The sequence below is a fragment of the Lissotriton vulgaris genome, chromosome 11 (assembly GCF_964263255.1).
Source record: "Lissotriton vulgaris chromosome 11, aLisVul1.2, whole genome shotgun sequence".
Taxonomy (NCBI): Eukaryota; Metazoa; Chordata; class Amphibia; order Caudata; family Salamandridae; genus Lissotriton; species Lissotriton vulgaris.
In genome coordinates this window covers 72,134,899-72,156,481 of record NC_141699.1, presented here as the reverse complement: position 1 = coordinate 72,156,481, position 21,583 = coordinate 72,134,899, and the positions used below count along the sequence as shown (strand labels likewise).

The 21,583-nt window shown below is 45.1% G+C and overlaps 1 protein-coding gene across 1 annotated transcript in view; it reads right to left on the bottom strand.

Annotated features, from left to right (window-relative positions):
- The window catches only part of LOC147678995 (uncharacterized), a 746,514-nt gene that overhangs the window by 1,097 nt on the left and 723,834 nt on the right, over window positions 1–21,583 (bottom strand). The gene's annotated exons all lie outside the window — the stretch shown is intronic.

Below are 21,583 nucleotides of genomic sequence, written 5' to 3'. Positions count from 1 at the left end.
CCCCCTTTGCAGAGGTTTACCATTGTCAGGGCTTCTAGGATTATGTGGCATAGAGTACCAAATTATGAACCAAGTTTATCTTAATTATGCGTAGAAAGGGAAATTACGCTTCACATTATCTGGAAGACTGATTTTCATCCATTTGAGCAAGATTTCTTTTTAATGAAATCCAGAAATTATGTGGCAAATCACGTCAACTGCAGTAAATCCATAATTACTCGGTACCCACAGCAGCTACAGAATCACATAAATCCATAGACCATCACCAACTATCCCCAATGCCCCTTCCTCCATAGCCAGTTCGGGAGGAGAGAGGAGGCCAGCGTCTGGTGTAGTGTCTAGGCCACTGGCATTAGCCAAATCCTCGTACCAGGTGTCATCAGTCATTGACTCTAATAGGGGGTTGGAACAGTCATAGGGATCCTCAGAGCCTTTCCATTCGTGTTCCTCAGTGGGCTTTTAAGGGAAATATGGCTGCATTTCTGATTCAGGCTGTGTGGGTCTGGCTAGCGCTAGAGCCGAAGTACTGAAGTCGAAAATCACGATGGGTTCGGTGCCACCGATGAGTGTCAGTGCCCAGGAATGCTGCCACTGGAATATGTCCCGGAGGAGGCTGCGAAGCCTCGGCCGGTAACCGATTCGGATCCACCAATTGATCCAGGGGGGGCGACTGGTGCTGAGGATTGACCTGCATTCGGAGTTCCAGTTGAAGATCCTCCCAAATACATGGGACCCAAAAGCGACCCAGAGGGGTTCGGCTGCCCCATGACCTTGTAGAATTCACAGAGTTGGGCGGGGGTCACTCTGGTAAGCTCGGAGAAGTGTGAAACAGACCCAGTGTCAGATGCTGGCTGCACAGGAACAACCCATGATCGGGCCTGGATTTGTGGCATTGTTCCCTCAGATCGTCCAAAGAGTGGGAGTGGTGCAGAGAAGTAAAAGAGTGATTGAACTTCTTTGACTTCTTCTTATGGGACTTACCAGTAGAAGTCATGGAACTTGACGAGCATCTATACGAGCGACTCAGGGGGTGGTCCCCAGACCAGTGTCTAATGAAAGTTGAGGGGGCCCCCCTGCAAAGTACACGGAGGGGGCCCCCTCCCCAGGCCACCACCAACCACTTTTGCAGAGAGGTCCCCTGGAGCTTGAGGGCCCACCCTGCACTGAGGGGGCTGTGGGGGCTTATCTTACGCCACTGTGAAGATGCCAGAAATGCCTTTTATTTCAGTTATGGAGCTATCTCATTAGAAAAACAACAGACCTACAACTTCGTGCGATAAGACATTCACTTTAACACCACTTAAAAAACAGAACAAATGCATTTTGCACTGACATAGCAACAATAATTAGCCCATAGTGAACTTATTCTATTTTGACCACAGCACAAAAATATAAAAACGTTCTCATGTGCCCAGGCGGTGAGGTCAGTGGGACTGGCAGGTTTTTCTGTCTGGGGAGGTCTGTGGGGCTGGCAGGATTCTGTGCTTGGGGAGGTATGTGGCGTTGGCAGGTTTCTCTTCTTGGAGAGGTCTGTGAGGATGGCAGATTCTGTGCCTGTGCTGGCCTGTGGGACTGGCATGTTTCTGTTCCCGGGAAGGTTTGTGGGACTGGCTGGTATCTGTGCCTGCAGAGGTCTGTGGGGCTGGCAGGTGTCTCTGCCTGAGGAGGTCTGTGGGTCTGGCAGGTTTCTCTGCCTGAGGAGGTCTGTGGGTCTGTCAGGTTTCTCTGCCTGGGGAGGTCAGTGGGGCTGGCAGGATTCTATGCTTCGGGAGGTCTGTGGCATTGGCAGGTTTCTCTTCTTGGAGAGGTCTGTGGGGATGGCAGATTCTGTGCCTGTGTAGGTCTGTGGGACTGGCAGGTTTCTGTGCTTGTGTAGGTCTGTGGGGCGGTCAGGTTTCTGTGCCCAGGGAGGTCTGTGGGACTGACAGGTTTTTCATAGGTCAAGGGTACATTTTCTTGCACCCACAAACTGCAATGACGATTTTTGTGTTTTCTGTAAAATCCGCTCATCAACATAAATCGCAGGTGAAACTGATGACACACACTTTTAATCTTTAATGTGTAACATAACCCCCCCCCCCCTCTTTTCCAAACAACTTTCATGTACCAAAGACGCCTTTCTTTTACTAAATCCCTTCACTCTAAACTGGAGACCTTATGCACACAAGTGGTTGTCGCAAAGAATTTTGGGTGGGGTGCACTTGTCTGCAGGGGGTGGCATAGACTGGGGGAACAGACAGACTCACCTGCGCGGGCCGCAGAAGACAGGCCAAAAAAGGCTAGGCAGTGGAATAATTAAATTATGGGCGGCTGTTGCAGTCACACGTTACCTCTTAATTGTCTCCACTCTGGCCTCTGGGTTGCCTCCTCGCTTCACCAGCCAGCAATGCGCATGACAATTGGTCACCAGCCCCACCCTAAGGGTGAAGAGTAAGACCACGCAACCGCAGCGGCGGAGACATCTGCACGCTGTGCAGTGTGCATCATTACAATTTTTTAAAATGTTACTATTTAATTTATGAAGAAAAGTCTAGAGCGAGCGTAAGTTACATAACCTACCTATACTAATTCATTACCTAACCTAGACAGTCACGGATGTGTAGTGCTTGCTGGCACTGTTGAGGGGGCCCCTCCGCACTACAGGAGCTGCGGGGCCTGTGTTATGCCCCTGGGGCCTGTGTTACGCCCCTGCTTATAAATCCATACCACACAATTCAACTATAAATAATTTAACCCTACAACATTCCATACAACATAATTACAATCCTAAAAATACACATATTTACACTTCACTCCATATCACATAATTCCACATGACAGAATAACATTCCACACAACTTAATACCACTCCCAACCATATAATTACACTCCACATAACTCAACTACACATAATTCCACGTCAACCTATATAATTACACTTCACACAACATATTTACACTCAACTCTAAAACACATAATTAACCTCCAAAAAATACAACCCTGCAACATGTTGCATAATTCCACTCCGCATAATTATACACCACACCATGCAACATAATTCCACACGTCACACAATTCTACAATTCATCCCCACACAATTTATCACAAAGCATAATAACACTCCACATAATACCACTAAGCTCCACATAATTAACCACCACATAATTATGCTCTACTCCATACTGCATACATACACTCCACATAAATCCAGTATATGCCACGTAGCAACACTGCACATAGCTACACTTCACACCATGCCTCATAATACCACTCAACATAATTTCACTCAACACCGTAACTTCCACGTCACATAATTCAACTCTACACATTTCCATTCCACATTACATAATTCACAACAAACTACATAATTCAGACTAACACCACAAATGCACAACACACCACATACATCCAATATACACCACAAAATTGCACACCATGCTGCAAAATTAAAACAGCACACCACATAAGTAAAGTCCACTACATATCACTCCACAACACAAAATACCATTCCAGATAATCACACTCCAAGACACACAATCCCACTCCACTCAATACCACATAATTACACTGCAGACCATGCCACGTTATTTCACTACACAGATCCAATCAACGCAACACAATTCCACAACTAACAATTCCAATCCAACCCATATATGTCCACTTGGCACCACACACATTCCCTCCACTCTAAACAGAACATGCATAGGTAAAAAACATTGTCCTTTACAACATCAATAGCTCTAACTCTCACCTTCCAATGCCTCCCAGCAGATACTGTTTCTAGAGCAGCAACCTTTCTGTCTGAAGTCAGCTCAGTGCTGCCTCAGAGAAGCAGTACTTTGTGGTGAATGCTGTCTCTGGGGCCACAACCCCCATCCTTGTTCTCTCCCTTCCCAGAGGCAGTGGGAATGCTGTCTCTAGGGGCCCCCAACCCCATCGTTTATCCTCTCAGCTCTGCGCTGCCTCCTGCGCTGTCTCTGGGGCCCCCATCTTTTCTCCTGTCAGCTCTCCTCTGCGCTACCTCCTGCGCTGTCTCTGGGGCCCCCACCCTCATCCTTTTCCCGTCAGCTCTCCTCTGTGCTGTCTCCTGATCTCACTAGGACCCCCACCCCCATCCTTTCTCCTGTAAGCTCTCCTCTGCGCTGCCTCCTGCGCTTTCTCTGGGGCCTCCACCCCCATCCTTTCTCCTGTCAGCTCTCCTCTGCGCTGCCTCCTGCGCTGTCTCTGGGGCCCCCACCCCCATCCTTTCTCCTGTCAGCTCTCCTCTGTGCTGCCTCCTGCGCTGTCTCTGGGGCCCCCACCCCCATCCTTTCTCCTGTCAGCTCTTCTCTGCGCTGCCTCCTGCGCTGTCTCTGGGGCCCCCACCCCCATTCTTTCCCTGTCAGCTCTCTTCTGTGCTGCCTCCTGCTCTCTCTGGGGTCCCTACCCCCATCCTTTCTCCTGTAAGCTCTCCTCTGCGCTGCCTCCTGCGCTGTCTCTGGGGCCCCCACCCCATCCTTTCCACCTCAGCTGTCCTCTGTGCTGCCTCCTGATCTCTCTGGGGCCAGCACCCCCCATCCTTATCCTCTCCCTTCTCAGAGGCTGTGCCCTGTGGGGAATGCTGTCTCTGGGGCCCCCACCCCCATCCTTTCTCCTGTGACCTCTCCTCTGCGCTGCCTCCTGTGCTGCCTCCTGCGCTGTCTCTGGGGACCCCATCCTTTCTCCTGTCAGCTCTACTCTGCGCTGCCTCCTGCGCTGTCTCTGGGGCCCCCATCCTTTCTCCTGTCAGCTCTCCTCTGCTGTGCCTCCTGCGCTGTCTCTGGGGCCCCCATCCTTTCTCCTGTCAGCTCTCCTCTACAGTCCTGCCAAGCGTCTCGCAACAGGTGTGACGCTCACGCATTTCTGTGCGGTGATCCGCATCACCGCACTGAAATGCATTGTCACGCATTTTCGACCTGTGCCAGGCGCGCCAGCGGCGCTCCTGTGCCCGGGCTCTCTCTGTGTTCTGAGAGAGATGCTGCCAGCCGCCCGAGTGCCTAAATAGTTAACTGACTCTGCTGCAGTTCTCAGCTCGAAGAGCGGCGCGCTACAATGTATTTGAGTCTCTGCCCCTCCGTCCCATTGAGGCTCTTGTTGCCCTGGAAACATTTTGCGCAAATCATGGTGCGGGCGGCGCCAGCTCGGCTACTCAGACTCTGTCCTCAAAGTCAGTCTGCAGGGGGGCCAGGCTGCTCTCTGAGTCGGATACTCAGCTGTCAATCACCGTGTGGGCACCAGGGGGCCGGGATTAATCTGGATGTGCGGCCGCGATAGGGCCCTCAGGTCTGGAGAAAGTAGGGGGTTAAGTGCAGCTGCAGAAGTGGCGGGGGATTAGCGAGTGCAGGCTGCGCGGCACGAGACGCTGTCTCTCTGAGCGCCATGATGGCCGTGCGCCCCGCTTACACTGCAGCTCGCACCTTGACCATCTCAATAACATCCTGCTGCCTCCGAGGGCGCTCAGCGGGGAGTTTATTGTTCAGGAACTTAGGCGCCAAGGCAGTGATTCTGGGGCAGGCAGCGCTGTTGGTCGATGGCCCGGCCACACTGCTGTGTAGGCCATTATAATTAAGGCCGCAGCATTCACTTAAAATTTCCGAGCCGGCCGAAGAGAGAATTGTGCAGTGACGGGTACGGAGAGCGCCATGACTGACCATCACTGTCAGGTCCGCCCGGTCTCCGTGAGGACAGCAGGAGCCTAGACCGAAGTATAAGGCAGATTGCCCCGGGGGGGTTGCTCACCCGTAGCATCATGAGCGCCGCAGCCTTGTTGCAGTGCAAGTCACCGTCCGACGAGCCAATCATGCAAGTTCCCGCTGAAAATGATCATAGTAAGTAGACAGTTCCTTGTTTCAGCCACTTGCCACTCTGTCATTGTTAACCACAATATGGTGTCAGTTTTAACACAATTGTCAATATGGTGATGAGAGGGGCAGGATATGGAGTCTGAGGCCCTCGTGCTGATTCTTGGCCCTCATCTCGGCTTTCAGTAATGATTGTGCCGGTTGGCTGGGCTTTCAACGCTGAGCCGGAGTGTTACTATCAGCAGAACTTGGCTGTAGCTCTGTGACAGCCTGCCTGCTGCGGTTGATGTGAGCTGGTGCCTGCTGCGGGGCTGTGCAGATAGCGGCTCCACTTACTTGCCACCTTAGGCAGACCTCTCAGCTTGGGGTAATTATTAGTAGGGTTTAGCAAGGTTTATGTGGGCCGGGTCCTGCCGGAGTGAAAAGCAGATGCTGAGATGGCTGGTCTCTGTCGGGCTCTTCATTTCTTTTGCCCTTACTGTCAGCATGAAAAAAATATTAATTCAACATAGATACTCGTTATGTTTTTTTTCCCACAGTCTCACCATGTCACAACGGAAGCATTTTCAATGCTACTAACAACTAAGCTATAGTTGTTGTTTATTTATCTTATACTACTAATAAGCAATGACAAAGCTAAATAGTCCTGACTTCTTGTAAAAGTAATGTTACTTCTTGTATTGTATATCTGGATGCAATGACCGAAGCAGCAAAATACAACTCGGGCGGTACAGTGTGCCAACACAGTTTTGCTCATTGCGTGTTTTTAACCTACACCCTTTATTACATTTGAGAGACACCTCCCCCTCCCCCCCAGTTTTTTCATCCACCTTAAACCCCTGGCTTTTACCTATGCGTGCCTCAGCCTCACACTCTGGTGTAATTTCTAATATGTATATGTTTCCCTCGTCGTCACTGCTTAATTTTGCTTATAAGAAAGTGTCACTCATAGTCTTTGAAATGTCACTCATAATTAGACTGAAGTTATGAAAATGTCACACATGGCAATCTGAAACCTTGGCAGCTATGCCTCTATGCTGCCTCCTGCGCTGACTCTGGGGCCCCCACCCCCATCCTTTCCCCTGTAAGCTCTCAGTGATGCCTCCTGCTCTCTGGGGCCCCCACCCCCCTTTGTCCTCTCCCTTCTCAGAGGCTGTGCCCTGTAGGGAATGCTGTCTCTGAGGGCCCCCACTCCCAACCTTGTCAGGGTCCTGAGCAGTGCTCTGTGCTGCCTCCTGCTCTCTGGGGCCCCCACCCCATCCTCTTTCTGGGCCTGGCTGGTGGCTCTGACTGAAGAGAAACAATGTCACTTAAAACATTGTTTCTCTTAAGTCCTGGAGGGGCTCAGAGCAGGTACACTGGAAAAACAACACACCTGCCTATGCTGAGCAGTTATTTTCTAAACAATAATTATTGAAATGTGCATGAAAAATAAGCATGAACACTTGCTTTAGGATTTGCAACGTTTGTTTTAATTCTTTGCAGACTATTTTGCTTTTTAGCCTTTCTTTGTTTTTTAAGGCATGAGAATACAAAAATTGTGAATAAAAATATTAAACATTTATATACAAACAGGAAGAAACAAGCTTTGGTATGTACATAAATTACCCAAACTCACATTCAACACATTCTTGGCCATCCAATCATACAAAAACACATTCATACTGGTCCCATTGTCATAACACAGTTGTGAAAATACAAAGAAAATAACATTTGCTGATTTCAAACGTTAATCAAACTTTTTTTCACAGTTCTTTGGAAAAAATGATCTTTCAATTAAATGACAAATCCATATAGAAAATAATGACACGGGACCGGGTCAGGTCGACGCGTTTCGAACCCTATCGTTCCAAGGGTTCTCTTCAGGACCACAGTTTTACTATAAAGGAAGAGGAGAGCAATAGTCACTAAACCGAAACCTGAGAGATCAACGTCTCAACCAATGCACCGCTAAACTCAGCCTACCTCAACAAGTGGGTCAAGGCTCCTCAAGAAGTATAGGGAGACAGATGTATTCCCAGCAAAGAGGGAGCGAAGAAGTGCTGTAAAAGAGAACAAGTACACTCAATCATACAGAGTCTCATATGTCTCACTGTGTCTAGGCTAGTGAAATCACAAGATGGGTCCGCGCGCTCACCTTAAATGCAGCGCGTGTCTGCTCAACAGATGCTTGTCAAATGGGTTACGCTCGGTCCGCGTAATGTGTGGATCCGGCGTCCCTGAAATTGGGAAAGTGGAAGGACAGTGTTCGTGAGAATCCGAAATGCGAGGGAAGGCGCATGGTCAGCGGCTAAAGATCGGCGCTTGCTCGTGCCTGGGTCTGCTTACCGTGAAAAAGGTCTTCCAAAAGTCAAAACGGTATTTCAAAAGTCCTCGCTCCTCACCCTGCAGTCACTAGCAGGTTACTGAGGCCTCCCTGTAGTTTAGCTCAAGAGTATGGTCGCGCCCCAAGGGGTGTAGGGAGTAGTAGTCTCATGTAATGTGTACCAAGGAGAATTCTGGGAGATGAAGTCCTGTGGGCAGTGTCAAGGATAAGTTTTGTAAATTTCAGAAATTTCGTTCAATCCATTGACCGCTGTGTCATATTTCATGATCAGTAAGGCCTCTCTTTGACTCAATCTTATTTCCAAATCCCCTCCTCTTGGGTCTTTTTCGATTTTGGACAGGACAGTCCACTTGAAGTTGTTTTTGTCATGTTTCTTCGTCACCCAATGGTGTACCAAGGGCGCATTCTCAACTTCTCTGCGCAGTCTGGATTTGTGCTGCGTGATGCGTTGTCTGACCTCTTGGGTTGTTTTCCCAATGTATAACTTTGGGCAGGGGCATAGAATCGCATAAACCACATTCCTTGTTTTGCAGTTTGTGAAAGCTTCATGCTTCCAATGAATGTTGTTAAAGGAGAACACTGTTTCTTCCATGGTGTCCTGACAACAAATGCAAGTACCACATTTGTGATGTCCTTTAGTCTGGGGAAAGCCGAATAAGCTTCTTAGAGTTGGTAGTTGTTTGCTGGGTAATGCTGCCCTCACAATATGGTTGGCCACACTCTTTTCCTTCTTAAAAGCAAATAAAGGTGGATTCCTGAAGTCCTCATGCAAGTCTTTCACTAGATGCCAATTGAGATTTATCAGCTTCTTGAGTTGATTTGCAGCAGGGCAAAAGGTTGATACACACACCACTCGATTTTGCTCAACCTTAGCTTTTTTATGCATTAGTGTTTCGCGAGGCGTCCACCATGCTCGCTTAAGGGATAGCTTTAAAAGTTTTCTCGGATATCCTCTTTGGAGAAGCCTCTCCATGAGTGAATTTGCATGGTCGAAATAATCCTCTTTATCTGAACAATTCCTTCGGATCCTCAAGAATTGTCCAAATGGTAAATTCTGTCTCAGACTTCACGGGTGGTTACTGGTGAACAACAATGCCTTGTTCCTATCGGTTGATTTTTTGAATAAAGTTGTTTCCAGGCTTCCATTACGGGGGACAACTTTAACGTCCAGAAATGTGATGGATTGGTTGGACGATGTACAGTTAAATTTTATGTCGCTTGTGCGCCCATTGAGCCATTCAACAAACCCATTAAGGGTTTCTAGAGTCCCAGTCCAGATGAAGAAAACGTCATCTATCTAACGCATGTAATGCGAAATCTGATGACTGAAGGGATTATCATTGTAAACGAATTTTTTCTCGTAGAGACCCATGAACATGATCGCTAGTTCCGGGGCAAATGGACACCCCATGGCTACTCCCTTGACCTGAAGGAAGTAGTCGGAGTCAAAAGTAAAAAAATTCTTTTTTAATGCGAAAGATGCCAGCTGTAAAATGAATTCTGAAGGGACCTGACAAGGTCTGGCACGTGTGTCCAAGAAACATGAAAGTGTCTCAAGAGCCTGATCTTGAGGAATCTGCGTGTACAACGACACGACGTCTAGCGTCACTAGAAGCTGGGAACTTTGTTCAAAAGATACTGTGCTGATTCTTTGGAGAAAGGCCGTGGTATCTTGAAGATGTGCTGGAATCTCTTCAATGAAGGGTTTAAGGAAAAATTCAATGTACTTCGCCACTGGTTCTAATAAGGACTCACACCCAGAAACTATGGGGCGTCCTGGCGGGTTTACTTCATCCTTATGGATCTTAGGTAATAAATAAAAAACTGGAGTTCGTGGATTCTTATTCTGTAGAAAAGTCAGTTCTTTGGGTCCGACAAACCCTAGATCAAATCCTTTCTGGATCGCTGCGAATAGTTCACTTTGAATTTCAAGTGTAGGGTTTTTTGTGATGCGTCTGTAGCATGAGTTATCATCCAGTTGACGAAGTGCTTCCGTTTTATATTTATTAATGTCCCAGATGACCACTGCTCCCCCCTTGTCTGCTTGTTTGAGCAGGTACACTGGCTGCAGACTGTAGCTGCCTCAGCTGGCTTAGAGCAAACCTCCCACAGCTCTCTACCGAGGAGCTGAGGGGGCCCCCTAATATCCTGAAGATTGCCCCGTGGGGGGGGGGGGTGTTTGTTACACCCCTGCTAATAAGGTCTGTGCAGCCTCAGCACAGCGCAGAGCAGCTCAAAGCAGGCTGCAAACCTCCTCTGCTTTCCCACTGTCTGACACACACCCTGGAGGAACAAGCTGAGGGGCCCCCCTTCATATATAGAAGAGTGGGGGCCCCCCCGCACTGCGGGGGCTGCGGGGGTGTCCGTTACGCCCCTGCCCCAGACCTCTCTCGTGAGCAGGACCTGGATCGGCACTGAGTCACATGACGAGCAGCCAAGAGCGTCATTGCCGGCTTGCGGAAAGCCTTGGGATTCATGGTGCAGCACTCGCGCAAGACGTTGAGTCGTTCTCCCTCTCCAGGCACCACAGACACAGCAAGTGGGGGTCCATCACCGATATCTGACGATGACATGTAGGTTTGGGGGCATATCAAAATAGGAACACTAATCGTCGACATAATGTCAAAAAATCCAGCAAAAAATGACTGAAGGGGGGGTCGTTGGGATCCGTGCTGATTGTGCGGAAAAGAAGGAATTGAGGTCAGCGCACTAGGATGACGCATTTATTAGCATCATGAATGTTACTTTTGTTGCAGACAATGCCACGAGGACCTGAACGATGACGCCAAATGCCGGCACGCAATGGGATAGCTCAAAATGTTTCGGTAGCAATCTGACACCTGGGGAATATTCTATGGTAATGAATCTGTGGCTAGAAGCCTCTATCAGGTAGTATTCATTGTTAGCCACATTATGAAGTACACTGTTTGTCAAGCAAATACCCTACATACCCCCAAAATAAACATGTAATGTACCAAATATATAATGAGTAATATATGTAATATAGTCCTATATTGTAAACTCAATCTTCTGGTGATATTTACAAACCACTCAGCTTCGAAGTTTATGAATTCACCAGAACTCCGTCAAAGGTGGTAATGGACCAGGCATCCTCTATATAACATACTAGCAGCTCGTCCCGACGATGTCCGGGTATGAAATAGAATGTGTGTAATGTGACATGCTCATTCGCGTGTGCCCCCGCTTGAGGGCCATCGGCGACCGTTAAACAATTAGAATTGTGTGAGTCTTGAATGATTGTTTCCCGCGGTAAACACCCATTATTCCGCAACTTTCTTTCCGCATACCATCACTCCGCATACTTTCATTACGAAAGTAACATGACTCCGCAATGCCATTATAACGCATGGCATTACATTTTATATGTTTTTACCACGCATACATTTACAACAAAATTCTTTGTAAATGTATGAATGTTAAAAGCATGTTTTTTTTAAATGTTTGGATAAGGTAAGTATGGGTATGGGGTATATGTTTTGGGGTACTGAGGTATATGTTTTGGGGTGTTTGGGTATTTTAAGGGTTCAGATATAGTTTTGTTTTATGGGGTACAGGATTTTTTTTAGGGTTTAGGGATAGGTATGGGTTTTGGGGTACAAGGGTATTTTTAGGGTTCACGGCTAGGTTTGGGTTTTGGGGTACAGGGGTATTTTTAGGGTTCAGGGCTAGGTTTGGGTTTTGGGGTAAAGGGGTATTTTTAGGGTTCAGAGCTATGTTTGAGTTTTGGGGTACAGGGGTATTGTTAGGGTTCAGGGGTTGGTTTGGGTTTTGGTGTACAGGGGTATTTTAGGGTTCAGGGATAGGTTTGGGTTTTGAGGTACAGGTTTTTTTATGATTCAGGGGTAGGTTTGTTTTTGGGGTACAGGGGTGTTTTTAGGGTTCACGGCTAGGTTTGGGTATTGGGTACAGGGGTATTCTTAGGGTTCAGGGCTAGGTTTGGGTTTTGGGGTACAGAGGTATTTTTAGGTTCAGGGGTAGGTTTGGGTTTTGGGGTACAGGGGTATTTTTAGGATTCAGGGCTAGGTTTGGGATTTGGGGAACAGGGGTATTTTAGGGTTCAGGGCTAGGTTTGCCGAAGAGCGTTGGTGTGGGTCCTAAAAAAGATAAGAACAGCGGGAAACGAATATGTAATGATATTCCGCAAACCAACATCCCGCATACCATCACTCTGCAATTTTTATAACACAGGACTTACTCCGCAAAGCCATCATTTCTAAAACTTTTACAACGCATATGACTTTATCACGCATGCCATTATAACGCAAATGCATCTGTGGTAAAGTCATATACATTGTAAAAGTACATTATTAAAACATTAAATATATGTTTGTATATATGTGTATATATATATACTAGCAGCCCGCCCCAGCGTTGCCTGGGGCAGAAAGGGGTTGGGGGCAGTACACCCGCTCCGGCCCCGAACCCCTCCCGCACCGACTCCCTCCCGCCCCCCTCCCGCCCGACTCACTCGCGCCCCCCTCGCGCCCGACTCACTCTCGCTCCGACATTTTCATTTACTGCTGCCTCCTTCTTGCCTCCCCCTGCATCGCACAGTCTCACTTTCCCTTTCCTTACCTGTGCCGCCGCTCCTCACTGCACAGCCGCTCTTCACTGCACCGCCGCTCCTCCTTCGTCATCATCAAGCACATCGCGTCGCGGCCAGCGCTAGGTCCCGGCCGGCGCTACTTTCAGGGGACTACTTTGTTTACAAACTTAATTTTTGTAATTTACTTTTTTTTAAAAATGTATATAGCCTATGTCCATCTACACATCCTGACATTTTCATAGATGTATCGGGTGTGTAGAATGTCGCTGTGGTTCCCGAGTTTACCTGGCCAAAAGGTGCAAGTTCTCTCTTTATAATAGTAGTATAGATATATATATACAATTTTTTTTAAATTAATTAAAACATTTATTCTTTTAAATTGCATTAGTTATATTATATGTATTTATTATTTCATTTTATTACCTTTTACACCCTAAAAACGAATCCCACCCTGGTCCCTTTAAATACCCCTGCACCCCATAATCATGCCCACAGCGTTTGTCACAGCCCCAGCGTGCCCCTTGATGCGGCGCAATTGTGTAATTGACGCTTGTATGTACGACTCACATGGCATGAAGGGCGGAACGTACCACACGCCCCCAGTGTTTGTCACGCTCCCAGCACACGCCCACAGCAGTTTGAGTCACGCCCCCAGCACACGCCCACAGCAGAACGCAGACACGCCCACAAGGGACTACTTTGCTGGCACGGTTCTTTTACCTTTTAAATGTATATGGTGGCTGTCTGCATAGCCTATGTCCTTCTGCTGCAACTGCCCTTTCCAACGCTGTATTGGGTGTTGTGGTTGGTGCTGTGGTTACTGAGATTACCCACCTCAAAGGTTTGGGCTCTCTTTATAATATTAGTATGGATATGGATATGCAGATGTGCAGAGTTTAATATGCTATTAGTTGCCATTGGTGAGCGTGCAGAAGAGAAAGGACGAGTGGCAGAATATGGCAGTATAGTTAGTACACAAGACTGCAAAGCGGTCGAAATGCGTTTGCTAAAACCTTCTTTCTGTTGTAATATGAACTTTCAGAATAAGTAAATAAGAACATTTGCAGCCACTTGAATGGCACTAGTGTCCTTTCAGGGACAAGTTATGTTTGAAACATTTCAAGCATGCTTCACCTGGAGTTGGCAATGGTGTGATGAAATGACAGCAAATTTTCCTATATAAAGTGCAACAGCACCATGCCCACAGATTTGCAATTGATTACTGTATATAAGCTGACAATAGCAATTCTGTAGCCGTGCAGTCAGCTGCAAATTCCACAGAAAATGTATTTTTGGACTGCTAATAAAAATGGCGCTCTTTTACAAATCTGCTCAAACTTTGTACAGCATATATATATATATATATATATATATATATATATATATATTAATTAACAACAAACAGAATTTATTGTTATGATTTTTTGTCATCGCACTGTGTATAGAATCTTTTATTTATGTCTATGATCATGTGACCTGAGAGAGAAAGGGCGGGAAGGCGGGCTTGCACTGCATTATAAAAATGAAAAAATGACGTTGAATCGATGCATGTGAACAAGGGCTTTGGAAGCCCGAAACGAGTCTTGCCCTCGCTGTTTTCAACCCTTGGACAATAAACCATCTGTGTATCCAGTTCGTGGTCCGTCTCCTTTTTGCCTGGAGGGTTCTGATTCTCACAAGAACCAGTAGTGGCTGTTTTTGGAGTTTGCGCAGATATATATATATATATATATATATATAACGAAGCAGTTATTCACCACACCTCTTCAAAAGAATAACGAGAGTAAGCCCAAGTTTTGTGCTAATTTCTTCGGTGATTTATTGTGCAATTACACCAGCCATCCGTCATAACGCGTTTCACCTCTCAAACGAGGCTTGATCACATGACGTGTAATGAAACAAACAAGGGTCTTAAATATTTTCAAATGGGGGCGCGGCATATCATACTCATTTAAAGTGACCAATGCATACATTTTTTCTTTTCTCTCTCATTCCCCATGATTCCAATCCCACATACATTGACATATAGAATTTAGTACATGGAGTTTCAATTCTTCCCCATTTTTTATGTTCACAGATAATTACATTCAAATATGCATAACTTGAAAATCAAAAAACTATCAAAAAATACATATCTATATACAATCTATTATCAAAAGACATATATATATATGAAGGTATCAAAAATATATTGGTCTCTATATAAAAAACATCTTTCTATATGCATATATACACATTAAAATTAGTCATGTGTACATATCCTATGGGAAATCATTATCCAATCATCACCTATAATGGGGTCTTTAATTACCAAAGGCCAGTATTTGTTGACAATCTTATAGATGTTCCTAGATTGTCTGCTGAATCCAGTTATAATCCTGAATTCAATCTTTCCCTTCTTTGCCTCACCATTCTTATTATTATTTTGGAGACTGCCCTCTAGGAGTTCCTCCCTGGTGATAATATTGGATTTGGCGATGGCCTTATCAATCATTTGAGATGGGTATCCCCTATTAAGAAATCTCTCCTTACTCTCCATTTGGGCTTTTTTTAGTTCAACTGAGTCGCTGCATCCTTGTTTCATTCTAAGCATCTCCCCATAGGGGATGCTAGCTATGAGGTGCCTAGGATGTGTACTAGCAGCATGTAAACTGCTGTTACCAGCTGTTTTCTTGCGATAAATCCTGGTCTGTAAACAATCATTTTTTATGTATACCTCAGTGTCCAAAAAAGTTACAGTGTCTTGGCTGAGGGTAGCAGTAAATCTGAGGTTTAAATCATTATCATTAATATTTGTAATGAATTTTTGTGCCGACTCCTCACTACCTCTCCAAATAATAAATAAATCGTCAATGAAACGAAACCAAACAATAATGTTGTTCTCAATTTCATCCAGGTATGTGGTTCTGAGGAACAGCTCCTCCCAAGCCCCCATGTGTAAACATGCAAAACTTGGGGAGAAGCTGGCCCCCATTGCCACACCCTGCACTTGACGATAAACAAAACTCCAACATGTCCAATAACATAGAATTATGTGCATTGCATTCCTCTGCTCTCCTCGACAAGAAATGTTTCACCGCTTCCAGACCTTGCACATGTGTGATGCTGGTGTACAGCGATGTCACATCTAAAGCCATAAGCCAATCCCCTTGTATCCAATCAATTTCTTTGATTTTCATCAAAAAATCACTAGTATCTCGTATATATGATCGTAATCTCTGTACATAGCCCTGCAAAAAATAGTCTATGTATATATATATATATATATTCGCTAACACCACTCCCGCCTCAAACTCCGAACACAGGGCGGGTGCTGTCTCTATGAATGAGCATGAGACCTCATTCTTGCTGCACAGCAACTTCAAAACACCGTTTTGGAGCACTCGTAGGGTCATTTTGGCTTTGTTTGTTAACAGCAGACGCGTTTCGGCGTTCATCACCTCCTCAATGCTGCAATGCTTGTCCATAGTATGCTGTAAATGATTGGACTGTTATATTCTGTCCACTTCAGCCATTGGATGATACCGGGCCAATTGGGTGACTCTGATGTTCCGTCAAATCCATGTCCGATTCTTTGTATCGCCACACCAAAAGGCCGAATGTCCCTCGCCTACAGCCGTCGGATTTTGCATGATGTCTTCCCAGGTGGTATCAGATAATTAACTGGCTACCACAAGTTTGTCCTTCTGCTGCAACTGCCCTTTCCAACGCTGTATTGGGTGTTGTGATTGGTGCTGTGGTTACTGAGATTACCCGCCTCAAATGTTTGGGCTCTCTCTTTATAATATTAGTATGGATATGGATATGCAGATGTGCAGAGTTTAATATGCTATTAGTTGCCATTGGTGAGCGTGCAGAAGAGAAAGGATGAGTGGCAGAATATGGCCGTATAGTTAGTACACAAGACTGCAAAGCGGTCGAAATGCGTTTGCTAAAAACCTTCTTTCTGTTGTAATATGAACTTTCAGAATAAGTAAATAAGAACATTTGCAGCCACTTGAATGGCACTAGTGTCCTTTCAGGGACAAGTTATGTTTGAAACATTTCAAGCATGCTTCACCTGGAGTTGGCACTGGTGTGATGAATGACAGCAAATTTTCCTATATAAAGTGCAACAGCACCATGCCCACAGATTTGCAATTGATTACTGTATATAAGCTGACAATAGCAATTCTGTAGCCGTGCAGTCAGCTGCAAATTCCACAGAAAATGCATTTTTGGATTGCTAATCAAAATGGCGCTCTTTTACAAATCTGCTCAAACTTTGTACAGCATATATATATATATATATATATATATATATATATATATATATATATATATATATATATATATTCTTTCCAATAATCTTTGTGCATATGAAGAAAAAGCAGGACACCCAAAGCTTCTGTTATGGAATTTTTATTCCGGCAGATGAATAAAGTCTCACGACACGTTTCGCCACTTAAGGCTTGATCACGCTCGTCTTTTTGATACAAAACAACCATTTTAAACCCTCATCACCCACGTGTTCAGTAAATTACGCGTGCAGCGGCGGACATGTTGTAATGGATACAAAACATACTTAATATTTGCCTACAGCACGTTTTAGCATAATTGCAAACTTAATTAAAGTCATGACAGTTCGTATTCCAATAATCTATGCAAGAATTATTCTCGAAGCATATTTTTTTAAAAATTATACATAATTCACAAAACCAGTGCTGTAAAATAGTCAAAAGCATGTGTATCACAATGATATCTTTGATATGCAAATAGGAGTCTTAATCACCCCATTAAACAGTAATATCATATCACTTCCGTGGCAAATCTAAGCTTGGTTGTGATTGGCCCAATTTCCACAAAGCGTTACTGTGATTGTTTATTTTTCCATAGCGACTATGTAACCAAACAATGCACTAGGAATCGCATATCGTCTATGCTCCTGAGCGTCAATATATACAAAACGCGTAATGTTTTAATAACAAATGTGTGCAAACATGTGTTGCCCCAGTGGGCTTGTATAATAACATGGACCACAGAAGATCAAACCACAAGATAATTAACCCCAATTCGGCAGGTACAGCAGTCACTCTCACTTCAGAAAAAGGCATCTCAAATCACCACAGTGGGCAATCCGATGTAATATCACGCCTGCATTCCAATATCATGTCCATCAATGAAGTGGCATCGAATAGGTTCCGCCCCAGTGGGCAATACCGACAAGTACCATGTCCGGTTACAAATACAATGTCCAGCAGGGTGATACAGATTCCATATCATCAAAAAGTCTTCCGCTACAACGCTTTGTGTGAAATCTAAAATAATGAAAATAGTACTATTAAAACCTATGAAGACCACAGACAAAATACATATCGTTCACAATCTCATTCGTGTAAATGAATTGCCAATTCTTCACTATTATTCAATCCTTTAGGGGATAAACAGTCAAAATCTACAATATACTTTGACTCTAATTTTCTGAGGGACAATTCTCGATTGCCTCCTCGCACACCGAGATCGACTCTGTCAATTACCACCATCTGAACCAATTTTTCATTTTGCATGTGTTCTGTGAAAAAGTGTCTCGCTATGGGATATTGTTTGTTGTTGTTATGAATAGCTCGTAGATGTTCTAGTACTCTTTTCTTGGCCTCATGCTTGGTACTGCCAACGTACCATTTATTGCAAGGACAGATTAGAACATAGACACTATAAGGTGTGGTGCATGTGAGACGTTTACGTATCACAAATTCTCTATTGGTATTTGGGACCATGAGTGATTTACAGTCAAAGCTCGGTTTGCATGCCTTGCATTTATGACAGCATTTAAAGCCTCCCTCTTTATGGATGTCTCCAATATCCCCAGAGGTAACATAGTTGTGACTTAGTTCATCTTTAAGGGACCTTCCTTTCCGGAAAGTGATTTGGGGATTGTCATTAAGATACCTTTTAAGATGGGTGTCGGTTTGTAAGACATGCCAATGTTTTTTAAAAATCTTACGCACTTCATTGGCTTGGCCAGAGAAAGTGGTGATGAATCGGACTTTTTCTTGTTCCTGTTCAATAAGTCTAGGGTTTAGTAGTTCTTCTCTCTTCTTTTCTTCAACACGTTTTTTTGCCATATCAATCATTTTATTACTGTATCCTCTACGTTTGAATCTTTCACACATCACTTGTTCTTCTTGGACAAAGGCTTCCTGCGTGCTACAATTTCGTTTAGCACGGAGAAGTTCTCCGTAGGGAATGCTATAAACCAGATTCCGTGGGTGACAGCTATTGGCATTTAAAATGCTGTTACCCGCCGTTTTCTTACGGAAAAGGCTGGTATTAAGTTGGCCGTTGGAGACTTCTACCATTATGTCCAAGAATTCAATGGATTGTTTACTGAAATGATCAGTGAGTATAAGATTCAGGGTATTACAGTTTAACTGTCCAATAAATCGTTTTAGAGATATCTCATCCCCGCACCAAATAAAGAAAATATCATCTATGTATCTAAGCCACAGGGCCACGTTCTCAAATTCTGCCATCTCACGGACGACCTGCTCCTCTCACCATCCCATATACAGGTTTGCATAACTGGGGGCGAAGCAGGTCCCCATGGCTGTGCCCTGTGACTGTCGATACAAGATGTCGTTAAAGAAAAAAAAATTGTTATTGAGACAGAAATTGATCATAGAGATGATCATTTCAGAATGTCGTAAGTAGGACACTGAACGTGTTCTCAGAAAATGTTTTACGGCCTCTAAGCCATATTGATGTTGGATGCTCGTATACAAGCTACTCACATCTAGAATAACTAAGATGTAATTGGTTTCCCAATGTAGTCCATTAATGACTGTGAGAAAATGGGTGGTATCTTTAATGTAAGATGGAAGAGCCATCACATAGGGTCTGAGGTAATGGTCTATATACTTGGATGTGTGCTCTAAAAGAGATCCAATGGAGGATACGATGGGACGTCCAGGGGGTTTTGTGGGATTTTTATGGAGTTTGGGAAGAAGGTATAATATAGGTGTTCTTGGATGTGCACAATATAAATATTGAAATTCCTCACTCTCCAATAGACAGCCGCACTCGTTCACCGGCATTGGTGGAAAGATATATATATATATATCCATACTAATATTATAAAGAGAGAGCCCAAACCTTTGAGGTGGGTAATCTCAGTAACCACAGCACCAATCACAGCACCCAATACAGCGTTGGAAAGGGCAGTTGCAGCAGAAGGACATAGGCTATGCAGACAGCCACCATATACATTCAAAAGGTAAAAGAACTGTGCCAGCAAAGTAGTCCCTTGTGGGCGTGTCTGCGTTCTGCTGTGGGCGTGTGCTGGGGGCGTGACTCAAACTGCTGTGGGCGTGTGCTGGGAGCGTGACAAACACTGGGGGCGTGTGGTACGTTCCGCCCTTCATGCCATGTGAGTCGTACATACAAGCGTCAATTACGCAATTGCGCCGCATCAAGAGGGCACGCTGGGGGCGTGACACGCTGGGGCCGTGACAAATGCTGTGGGCGTGATTATGAGGTGCATGGGTATTTAAAGGGACCAGGGTGGGATTCGTTTTTAGGGTGTAAAAGGTAATAAAATGAAATAATAAATAAATATTATATAACTAATGCAATTTAAAAGAATAAATATTTTAATTAATTTAAAAAAATGTGTATATATATATATATATATATTTTAGTCCAAAGGGGTGCTCTGCTTTGAAGGATCACACAACTGCAGGTAAGTTTACCTTATTGCTTCTGAGTTTAACAAAGGTTCCATCATTGTGTAAGCTTGTCCCAACGCGTTTCAGTGCTTCTTGCACTTTCATCAGGGGAAAAATGGCAAGGCGGATGTTAATTGGCAATTTCCGCCGTCTTTTTGTTAAAAACGCACGGAAATGTACTTGGTAGTACAAAGTCCCTTGCACAGCATTTTGGGATCTGTAGTGTCGCCAAACAAGTTTATTACCTTAGTAGGTTCCGCCGAGGCATTTCAAGTTTTCATGTTGCAGCGCCCCGTCTTCGGCACGCTGTCAGTTTAGGTGCATCAGTGCACCCCGGTTTCCTTTTGCTTCCTCGGTTCCTTAATGCTCCTGCAGTCGCCTTTAGTAACCAGGACAGTCCTGTGCTGGGCTCCTCCACCGACGGCTCCCTCCTCCTTTCCGAGGCCGTGCTTCCTTCCACGACGCAGCTGTCGTCAAAAATGTTTTAGTCCAAAGGGGTGCTCTGCTTTGAAGGATCACACAACTGCAGGTAAGTTTACACTTAATTTATTGCTTCCGAGTTTAACAAAGGTTCCGTCATTGTGTAAGCTTGTCCCAACGCGTTTCAGTGCTTCTTGCACTTTCATCAGGGGAAAAATGGCAAGGCGGATGTTAATTGGCAATTTCCGCCGTCTTTTTGTTAAAAATGCACGGAAATGTACTTGGTAGTACAAAGTCCCTTGCACAGCATTTTGGGATCTGTAGTGTCGCCAAACAAGTTCATTACCTTAGTAGGTTCCGCCGAGGCATTTCAAGTGTTCAAGTTGCAGCGCCCCGTCTTCGGCACGCTGTCAGTTTAGGTGCATCAGTGCACCCCGGTTTCCTTTTGCTTCCTCGGTTCCTTAATGCTCCTGCAGTCGCCTTTAGTAACCAGGACAGTCCTGTGCTGGGCTCCTCCACCGACGGCTCCCTCTTCCTTTCCGAGGCGGTGCTTCCTTCCACGACGCAGCTGTCGTCAAAAATGTTTTAGTCCAAAGGGGTGCTCTGCTTTGAAGGATCACACAACTGCAGGTAAGTTTACACTTAATTTATTGCTTCCGAGTTTAACAAAGGTTCCGTCATTGTGTAAGCTTGTCCCAACGCGTTTCAGTGCTTCTTGCACTTTCATCAGGGGAAAAATGGCAAGGCGGATGTTAATTGGCAATTTCCG